Here is an 11,392-nt window from a genome sequence, read left to right on the forward strand (position 1 = left end):
TTTTTTTTTTTTTTAAATACCAGGGATTGAACTCAGGGACACTCGACCACTGAGCCACATCTCCAGCCCCATTTTATTTAGAGACAGGGTCTTGCTGAGTTGCTTAGTGCCTCGCTGTTGCTGAAGCTGGCTTTGAACTCAATCCTCCCTAGCCGCTGGGACTATAGGCATGCACCACCACACCCAGCCTTTGATTTATTTTCTATTGCTGCATTAATAATAATAATAATAATAAAAAGATTGGCTCATGCTAAGTAAGTGCATTTAAAGTGGATTGGGGCCAGGTATGGCAGCATACACCTGTAATCCTAGTGGTTCAGGAGACTGGGACAGGAAGATCAAGAGTTCAAAGCCAGCCTTAGCAAAAGCCAGGCACTAAGCAACTCAGTGAGACCCTCTCTCTAAATAAAATGCAAAATAGAGCTGCGGATGTGACTCAGTGGTCAATTGTCCCTGAGTTCAACCTCAAGTACTCCAAAAAAAAAAAAAAATTTAAAGTAGTTTTGGGTAGAATAAATTAGGACAGGTATCTTAAGTTATTAGACTAAGGTAGTCTGCCCCAAGTCTCAGGAACCAAATTACTTTTTTCTACCTGGCAATTTTTATTAATGGATCCAAAGGAGAGAAAAAAAAGAAGAAGAAGAAAAGCCTTGAGAGTTAATCTAGAACGTAGATTGTCAAAACTGATGAGCATATAAATTCACTGTTCTTGTGACACCTGTCACCAGCCTAACATTGAGCCAGGTGCACCTGTTTTTCAAGAGAACTCCAGAGACAATGCATCTAGTCAGGCTGGCAAGAAAAGGAATGAGTGTCACACAGAACGTGTATTTATGGCTTAATGAGACACAAAGGATTATTATTTATAACACAATCACCATATGCAATTTATGAAGTGATTAAATCTTGTCCCAAAAGAACTCACATGGATCTAAGCCACAATGACCCAATTATTTAGAAGATTTTTTCCCCCTTTTTTGTCATAATCTGTTTTCCAGTGACCAGAAAAGGATTTGAACTACTCTGAGATAAAATGCAAGGCCATAATGGCCTTTGTTTTCTCTGAAATTACATGGAAACAGAAACAAAGACTTAGCTTTAAAAAAATAAAATATAAATATAAATAACCTTACCATAAACTCCCAGATGGGACCATGCACATTTTGGGATTTTGATTACCAAAGTTTCATCCTTAGTATTTTCATATCCTTCCATTTCCTTAGCCCTTACATGTATGTGGTGGTTTTTCTTTGGTAAGTGTTTTCAGTTACTGTACAAGATCCTTCCAAACCCCTTGGGGTGAGCTATATCCACTTTCTATGGTGATAAAAAAAATATTTGGCTGGGGCACCCACCAGGCCAATGAGGCATGAATCAATCAGTGTTGAGCTCTCAAGAAAACACTAGCCCTGCCCATTTGTAGGAGGAGGACATGGATGATCAGGAAAACTATGCCTGAGGTCGCAAGCTCAATATTCTCTACTTCAAGGCAGCAGGACTGGTTCCAGGCTACCTGATTTCCAATCTGAAATCACCCTCCAGCCCTTAACCACTTTAAAAGAATGATGGAATTCCAAAATAAGTAAAGAAGTTTTTCCTCAGGTCACTACAAAAAGAAAGCAGTCAGGTGTGGTGGTGCACACCTGTAATCTCAGCAACTCAGGAGGCTGAGGCAGGAAATCACAAGTTGAGGCTAGCCTCAACAACTTAGTGAAGCCCTAAGCAATTTAGGGAAACCCAGTCTCAGAATAAAAAATAAAAAGGACTGGGGATGTAGCTCAGTGGTACTGGGTTCAATCCCTAGTACCAAAAAAAAAAAAAAAAAAAAAAAAAAAATGGTGGACTGGGGCTGGGTCTCAGCAGTAGTGTACTTGCCTGGCATGTGTAAGGCACTGGGTTCAATTCTCAGCACTACATATAAATAAATAAAATAAAGGTCTACCAACATCTAAAAAAAAATATATATATATATATTTTTTTTTTCCCAAGGAAAGAGAGAAAAAAGGGGGGGATGGGAGAGAGAAATAGTAGAGCCTCACTATCAATATTCAATATTCATGCACACCTATGAGCACTGGAAGTATAACCTCTTGTGATCAACTGTTTTTAAATACCATTTTTTTTGTTTTTTGTTTTTACAGGGGGCAGTAATACCAGGGATTTAACCCAGAAGTACCTCCCCAGGCCTTTTCCTTTTTATTTTGAGATAGAGTCTCACTAAGTTAATTAGGGCTTCACTAAATTGCTGTCCTTCTGTCTCAAATACCGATTGTTTCTGGGTTGTTATATTTGTTTGGTATATTTGCTCATTTAGTTCTGCATTTTTCAACAGTAGCATTATTGACATCTTGGGCTGAATAAACTCTTCTTTCTTTTCTTCTGAATAAACTCTTCTTTCTTTTCTTCTTTTGTGCCATGAATTTCCTGTGTGCCATGAATCTCCAGATCGCCAGCAAGCGAAGCAAGCTCTTTACCACTGGGCTGCACCACCAGCCCCTGAATAAATCTTCCTTGCAGGTGCTGTCCTACGGATTATTAGACGTTCAGCAGCAGCCTGGCTTCTATGCACTAGATGCCAGTAGCACTGTCCTTGTTGAGACAACCAAAAACTGTCTTCTGACATGGCCAAATGTTTCAGATGGTTCTCCAGGTAAAAACCACTGGTTTGCTGGGCATGGTGGAGCATGCCTGTAATCCCAGTGACTGTGCAGGCTAAGACGGAAGGATCAGAAGTTTGAGGTCAGCCTCAGCAATTTAGCAAGGTCTTAAGCAACTTAGCAAGACCATTTCAAAATAGAAATAAAAAGCTCTGGGGATGTAGCTTAGCAGTAAAATGCCAATGTACCAAAAAAAAAAAAAAAAAAAAAAACAAAAACAAAAAACAAAACAAACAAACCCTGTGAAACAAAATGGAAAACACTGGTTTACTGGATTCGTTTTGACAAAATTTTGGATAGAGATGGAATTATTAAATCAGCTAAGTTCCAGTAGCAGACATCTTTGAATTTTATGATGTATAGACCTAACAACATATTTGCATTTTTTTTCATTACTAATGATTGAATCCCAGGGCCCCGCATATGCTAGACATGAACTCTACCACTGAACTATACTCCAACCTTTTTTATTTTGAGATGAGGTCCACTAAGTTGGCCAGGCTGGCCTTGAACTGGTATTTTCCTGCCTCAGCATTCCAAGTAATGTGGATTATAGGTATGTACCTTGTACAGCCAGATTTACATTACCTAACAATTTATAATACATATAATCCATTTCTTGATATTTTTCTAACACATCCAATAATTTCTTTCTTTTTTCATGGGATGGGGGATTGAACTCAGAGCTTTATACATGCTAGGCAAGAGCTCTACCACTGAGCTACATCTCCCTAGCCCCTCCCTTTATTTTTATTTTGAGTCAGGGTCTCCTTAAGTTGCTCAGGCTGGCCTTGAACTTGTGATACTCCTGTCTTAGTCTCCTGAGTACCTGGGATAACAGGTACATGTCACTCTGCCTGGTTTACATATCTTGTGTTTATTTTAGAGTTATATCATCTTTACTTTTTCCTTTAATTATAATAACTCCACATTATCTTGGGAAGTTTATTTAAATTATTTTGCATTTCCTCTTACAAAAGTTATTTCCAAAGTGCTTAGACAACTGAAAAGTGCTCCATGAGTCTGAAATGTACCTTTTGAGCTTGTCCTATGCTCATGTTTCATAGCAGCATTAGTCATCATAGGCAGAAGTAGGGTCAACCTGAGCGTATAGCTAACAGATGAATGGACAAAGAAGATGTGGTCTATACATATGATACAATATTATTCACCCTCAAGGAGGAATGAAATTCTGCCACATACTGTCACATGAATGAACCTTGAAGACTTTACGCCAAGTGAAGTAAAGCAGTTACACTGAACAAACATTGTATGAGTCCAGATGATTCCACTTACATGAATTACCTGGAATAGTGAAGTTCATAGAGACTGAAGTTGAATGGTGATTACCAAGGGTCAGAGGGAGAGGGGAATGAAGGGTTCTCTCAATTAACAGGTACAGAATTTCTCTCTCTCTCCACCCCCACCCCTTTTTTTGGTCCTGGGGATTGAATTTAGAGGCCCTTGGCCATTGAGCCACATCCCCAGTCCTATTTTGTATTTTATTTAGAGACAGGGTCTCACTGAGTTGATGAGTGCCTTGCTTTTGTTGAGGCTGAACTCACAATCCTCCTCCCTCAGCCACCTGAGCCACTGAGATTACAGGCATGTGCCATGTCACCCGGCCAGAATTTCTCTTTCTGGGATGATGAAGTGCCAGATGCAGTAGTGACCATTTGTAATCCCAGCAACTCAGGAGGCTGAGGCAAGAGGATTGCAAATCTGAGGCCAGCGTCAGCAATTTAGTGAGGCCCTAAACAACTTAGTGAAAACCTGCCTCAAAATAAAAAAAAATTAATAATAATAATAATGATGAAATTAAAAGGGCTGGGAATGTCGCTAAGTGACTAAGCTCCCTGGGTTTAATCCCAATGAATAAATAAATAATCTAAAAAAAGAGTCTGGAAAAAAATTAAAAGGGAGCTAGGTACTCCCTATAATCTCAGTGGCTCAGGAAACTGAGGCAGGAGGATTGGGAGTTCAAAGCCAGCCTCAGCATCCATTTCTTTTCTTTGCAAAAAACCCTACGAATACAAATTTGACACTATATCTCTGAAATTGACTTGTTCTATTAATAGAAAAAAAATTGAGTATCTATAGTAGAATATGTCATAATAAATTTATGATAGTTTATTAAATTAAAAGTTGGGGAAAAGTTGTCATGTGTGCAATGAAGGGCAACCAATATCTAAACATTCATAAAATAGGGCATTTTTTGTCTGGTTACTGTAAACAGTGTAGACAACCTTCTTGCACTCCCCAACCCAGGTCCCCATCAGTTGGCATGGATGTGATTATATGTAAGTCAGTTTTTATTTTGTTACTAAGAATGCAGAAGGGGAAGGGGGAGAGGCTGAGGTTAAGGAATTGGAGAATGGAAGGAGATAGAAAGGATTCCAGCATCTACCTCATTCTTTGAACAGGTTTTGAGCTCATTACTGAGGGTGAGAGGCAGAAATTGATGGGCTATTCAAGACCATCTTAGACCTGTCAATAACAGAGGAGGAATGGGTTGGGCTCAGTGGTAAAGCACTCACTTAGCATGTATGAGGCACTGGGTTCGATTCTCAGCACACATATAAATTAATTAATTAATTAAATGAAGGTCTATTGACAATAAATAAGTAACAGGGAAGGAAGAGGAAGCTCTGTTCTTTCATTTTTGATGATCCCCACCTGTTCTTGGCTTCTTCTTATTTTTTCAAAATCATGTTGAGCTCTATTTTTTGTTTTTTTATTTAAATAAGGAGAGTCTGTTCTCAGATTCTGAGACCTGGAAGCACTGTGAGACCAGAGACTCTAGCTTAGGGATAAGGAATCAAGGGATACCACCATCAGGCCACAGTCAACAGCTGTGGACCAAAGGGATCTGGAGAAGATGTGGGTAGCGAGGGCATCATGACAGGCACAATCAGAGCATACCTTTGGCTGCTCCCAATAGTAATGCAGGGTCACTCGGAGGTAGGGGATGGAGTCTCTTTTTATTTTTATTTATTTTTTAATATTTATTTTTTATGTTGTGAATAACCAATAAAAACATTTATTTTTTAGTTGTAGTTGGACACAATATCTTCATTTAATTTATTTATTTATATGTGGTGCTAAGATCAAACCCAGGGCCTCGTACATGCTAGGTAAGTGCTCTACAGCTAAGCCAAACCCCAGCCCCAGGGGTTTCTTTTTATGAGTACAGCAATGCAAAAATGTAGATATTGAATGGCATATAGGTTGTTTTATTAACTCCTATAATAATTCTGAGAGGTGGGATTATAGTTATTCTGATTTTATAGATAAGGAAACTGAGGCTCACAGAGGTTAAATAACTTTCCAAATGCTACATGGGTCCTAAGAGGCAGAGTTAGGATTAGAACCAAAGTATATTTGACTCTAAAATCTGTGGGTTTTTTTTTTTTTTTTTTCATACTGGGAATCGAACCCAGGGTACTTTACTACTGAGCTACATCCCCAGCTCTTTTTATTTTTTATTTTGAGACAGGGTCTCACTAAGTTGCCTAGGGCCTCTGTAAATTGCTAAAGCTGGCCTCAAACTTATCATTCTCCTGCCTCAGGCTATGGAGTCACTGAGATTACCTTAAGCATGTGACTATCTTTTGTTTGCTACAATAGTGACTTTTAAAAGGATCATAATAAGAGTGGGGGTCAGTAAACAATTCCAAAACATTTTCAGATAAGGCCGTGGAAAAATAGACATTCTCTAAAGTATAATTGTAAAAAAAAAAAAAAAATAAAACTTCCACATATCTACCACTTTCTTTGCAATATAGATGTATATATAACTCATAAAAGACAGTTATGGGATTGGGATCAAGATCAGTGGTTGAGCACTTGCCTAGCATGATTGAGATCTTGGGCTCAAACCCCAGCACAACAAAAATAAGGAAAAAAAGAAAGAAGAAAGCAAAGATTTCAAGGTTCGTTATTTTGTCTGACCTTTCTGATACACGCTGATACTTCTGGCTTACACAATGTCTTCCAGAACAAATTCCTGACTTGGTTAACACATTCCAAGAGTTTATTTAGCAGAACATGGCAGAGTGATCCTGGACGCCCTCTAGTGGGATCTCTTTTGTGTTTAACTTAGCTGCCTATTTGGTGGCAAAGAAAACCCTAGAATGGAAACTCCTGGAGGTCAGGGCCCTTATTTTGTACTCTGCCATATATCTGGACACCAGGACCACAGGAACAGAGTAGAGTAGGTGTTGAATGAGTAAATGAGTGAATGTATTCAGTAAGTTTGACCTAAAGCTGCCTTCATACATAAGAATTTGAGTTTAGTTCAAAGGTTTCTCCATACACGGTGAATTGTAACCTAAGTGCATCATGGGACAGGGTTCTGAGGAGGTCCCTCCAAGGGGGCAGTGGGACTTCGATTCTGCCTGAACGAGTTCTCAATTTATGTGTCACTGAAAAGAATTTCAGGATGCCTTGAAAGAAAAATACAAGCAAAGATTTTTAAAAGGAGAGCAAAGCAAAGTATATGCCCTTTGCCTCTCACAGAAAAGAAGATGAGCACCTAGGTTTGAGCTCTCTGACTATAAATTATTTTCCTCGGAAGAAATGTCCAAAAAAAAAAAAAGGAAAAAGAAAAAAGAAAAAAGAAAAGAAAAGAAAAGAAAAAGAAATGTGCAGGTTCCCAGGAAAGCTTTTGTGAAAATCAAATCCCAGTCAATCATTTGATATTTGAGGTTTAGAATGTTTCTTCTTGGTTAAGCAGTCTAGCCATAAATCAGTTGTGAGCCCATTGTGTAGGTCTTTGAATCTGGTGACATTTAAGTTGATTATGTTTTTATTCTAGTTGATCTGATTCAAGCATATGCTGGAGTTTTGTTCATCTGACTGAAGAGACAAGCATGGCTGGTCATGCTCATAGATCTCAGTCTCCATCTAGTAAGGATTTCTTTCTCTCCCTGAGAGCCCTTCAACTTGATGTGTAAAAACAATCTGTAACTCATGCTTGCAACAAGTTAACTGAGTCTCAGCCAATCATAAGAGACCAAGGGTTCAAAGCATTCAAATAAGACATATGGAGCTCTAACCAATCAGGATGCTTCTGCATCTGACTTTCTCTCCTCCGTGTCACTTCCTTTTATCTGAGCCCATGTGGTGGGTTGAAGCATTTTAAACATCTTGGGTCTGTACTGCTGTCTGATTAAAGAATGGCAAATAAAGCCAACTAAGATCTGCAAAAATAAAAAAAAAAAATTATATATATATATATATATTATTTTAATGCCAGACTATGTGAAGAAAAGGGGAGAGGTGTTTGGGACATCCCGAAAATGGAACTACAGAACCTATCTGACCTCTTGAGAGTTAAGGCACCTCCTTTGGAGCATGGCCTATGCTTATACAAATTCCTGGACCACAGTCCTCTTTGTACCTTCCCCTAAATTCCTGGACTACAGTCCCCTATGTACCTTCCCCTAACCTCATGTTTCAAACCCCAGCCTACGAATGATCTCTCCTTCATGAGTTATCAATATCCTCTCCTCTCACCTCCTCAAAAAAGTCCTGCATGGATGACAGGAGCGGAGGACAGCTAGTTTAGCTAAGAGGGGTCATTGGATAAGGCAGGTACTGCGGTTGATGTGGCCTGTACTTTACTGTTTATTGTGGTCCCTGAAACCAGCAGCACTGACATCATCCAAGAGCTTATTAGAAACAGACTCTCATCGAACATGGGTGCATATTTGTAACCCCAGCTACTTGGGAGGCAGAGGCAGGAGGATTGCAAATTTGAGGCCAAACTGGGCAACTTAGAGAGACCTGGGCAACTCAGCAAGACCCTGTCTCAAAGTAAAAATTAAAAAAGGTTGGGGATATAACTTAGTTGTAAAGCACCCCTGAGTTCAACCCCCAGTATCAAACAAAGAATCTTTACCCTAACACAATCCCAGGAGAATTGTGGGAACATTGAAGTTTGTGAAGCACTGTTATTCTAGGCCATTCGTGTTGCACTCCTGTTAGTCACCATGCAGCTCTTCTGTATTTATTTATTCTTATCTTGGTAGCACTGTTTTGGGACTCTTTATTTTGCCTCTTTAAAAAAAAAAAAAAAAAAAATTTTAAAAATTCTTATTTATATATGACAGCGGAATGCATTACAATCTTATTACACAGAGCACAATTTTTCATATCTCTGGTTGTATACAGAGTATATTCACACCAATTCGTGTCTTTATACATGTACTTTGGATAATAATGATCATCATGTTCCACCATCATTTATAACCCCTTGCCCCCTCCCTTCCCCTCCCATCCTCCTGCCCTATCTAGAGTTTGTCTATTCCTCCCATGCTCCCACTCCCAACCCCACTATGAATCAGCCTCCTTATATCGGAGAAAACATTCAGCATTTGTTTTTTTTGGGGGGATTGGCTAACTTAGCATTATCTTCTCTAACTCCATCCATTTACTTGCAAATGCCATGATTTTTTTCTCTTTTATTGCTGAGTAATATTCCATTGTGTATATATACCACATTTTTTTACCCATTCATCTATTGAAGGGCATCTAGGTTGGTTCCACAATTTAGCTATTGAGAATTGTGATGCTATAAACATTGATATGACTGTGTCCCTGTAGTATGCTATTTTAAAACCTTTGGATATAGACTGGGGAGAGGGTTATTTTACCTCTTAATTTATTTTTATTATTTAAAAACTAGAAGAGCTGCTATCTACTTATTTATTTCATATTTATTTATGTCAAACTTGGGGATCAAACTCAGGGCTTCGTGCATACAAGACCAGTGTTCTACTACTGAGCTTCTACTCCTAGGCCTCAATTACTATTTATTGACCACTATAATCTTTTTATACCCTTTCTTTTTTTCTTTTCTTTTCTTTTTCTTTTTCTTTTTTTTTTTTTTTTTTAAATCCAGGAATTGAACTCAGGGGAACTCGACCACTGAGCAACAACCCTAGCCCTATTTTGTATTTTATTTAGAGACAGGGTGTCACTGAGTTGCTTAGTGCCTCTCTGTTACTGAGGCTGGCTTTGAACTCACTATTCTGTCTCAGCCTTCCAAGCCACTGGGATTACAGGTGTGCATCACCTTTATCCCCTTTCTTAATAGATGAGGAAACTGAGGCTGCAGTATTACACATCTGCTCAAGGTTGTAAGCATAAAGCCAGTGCTGCTGCATAATTCCTGAGCATTCTTTGCCACATTCAAAAGGTAAGTCCTGGGGCTGGGGATGTGGCTCAAGCGGTAGCGCGCTCACCTGGCATTCGTGCCGCCCGGGTTCGATCCTCAGCACCACATACAAAGATGTTGTGTCCACCGAAAAAAACTAAAAAATAAATATTAAAAAATTCTCTCTTTCTCTCTCTCTCTCTCTCTCAAAAAAAAAAATATTCAAAAGGTAAGTCCTTAAAATATAAGTATATGTCAATTTCCTCAGAAGGAAAAATATCAGTAGATTTTGTTTCTTCGTTTTCAGGTTCTTGGTGTTGATGTGAGGCAGCCTAGGTTCCGGCTGCTTTGTCCTACCTAGAGATGTGCTACCTTAACAAGCTCCAGAGAGGAAACAAAAGCTTCAACCAAGTGCTTCCCTCCATAACCTCTTCTAAATCAGGGCTCTTGACTCTGGCACACTTGAGAATCACCAGGGGAGCTTAAAAAATACCATAATCTGCGCTCCATCCCCAGTTATTCTGAATTAATTGGTGTGAAGTGAGGGCTGGGGATCATTGTTGTTTCTTTCTTTTGTATCTGTAGATAATTCTCAAATGCAACCAGGATTCAGAGCCTGTGCCCTAAGACCAGTGAAACCAGTGGCCCCTAGGTCCAAGTGAAAGGTCTGAATATAGCTCTACAAAATGCTGTAAAAATGTTGTAAGTCGATACCAGGTGCCTCAGCTTTCCATAAACTAGATCAGTAAAGGACTTTTTCCTGATGTGATACAAGGCCAATTCACAAGCAGTTCTGTAATTAGAATTTATTTTTTATTTCATTTTTAAAAAAATATTTATTTCTTAGGTGTAGATGGATACAACAAAATGCCTTTATTTTTATGTGGTGCTGAGGATTGAACCCAAGTCCCGCCCGCTGAGCAACAATCCCAGCCCTAGAATTTATTTTGTGGTGAAGAACACAGCAAAGGAACACAAGAAATAATGAGTGAGAAGGGAAGCCACCCTGGGCTCCCGCTGGCTAATGAGGATGAACTCTTTCCATACTGCTGGGTAGCTCTGGAGTCTCTAGGAGAGAGCATGCCCGCTGTACATGGCAGGGCAGCAGGACATGCTCATAATGTGGCTGGGTCAGTAAAGAGCTAAAGAGAAAATTTATGCTATTCCAAATCCTGAAGGTCTTGAGAAGTGAAAAATATATTTTATTAATGGAACTTAGTATTTGAGTTAGGAACAATGAATAACAAGTGGTAAAAATGCTATTAATTTCAGTCCTAGCATTTCTGGAAAGATAGCAAATAGTTTTGTCCATTAAAACAACAGTATACAAAGTAAAGGGATTTTTTTCTTTTTTTAAAGGCATAAACCCAAAAGAAGGCTCCCAGGTAAACAGCCTAATTAGATCAATACAGACTCTCAGGCAGGGTCTGCATGTGCACCCAAAGCTTCAAATCAGATTTTTAGCCTCCCCACACTACATTTTCAAATGAGTATTGTAAGATGAGGAATCAGATAAGGATACCCACTTGTACCAGTTCTAATCAATGTGGTACTGGAAGTTTTAGCCAGAGCAATT

This window comes from Callospermophilus lateralis, chromosome 14 (genome assembly GCF_048772815.1).
Source record: "Callospermophilus lateralis isolate mCalLat2 chromosome 14, mCalLat2.hap1, whole genome shotgun sequence".
Lineage (NCBI taxonomy): Eukaryota > Metazoa > Chordata > Mammalia > Rodentia > Sciuridae > Callospermophilus > Callospermophilus lateralis.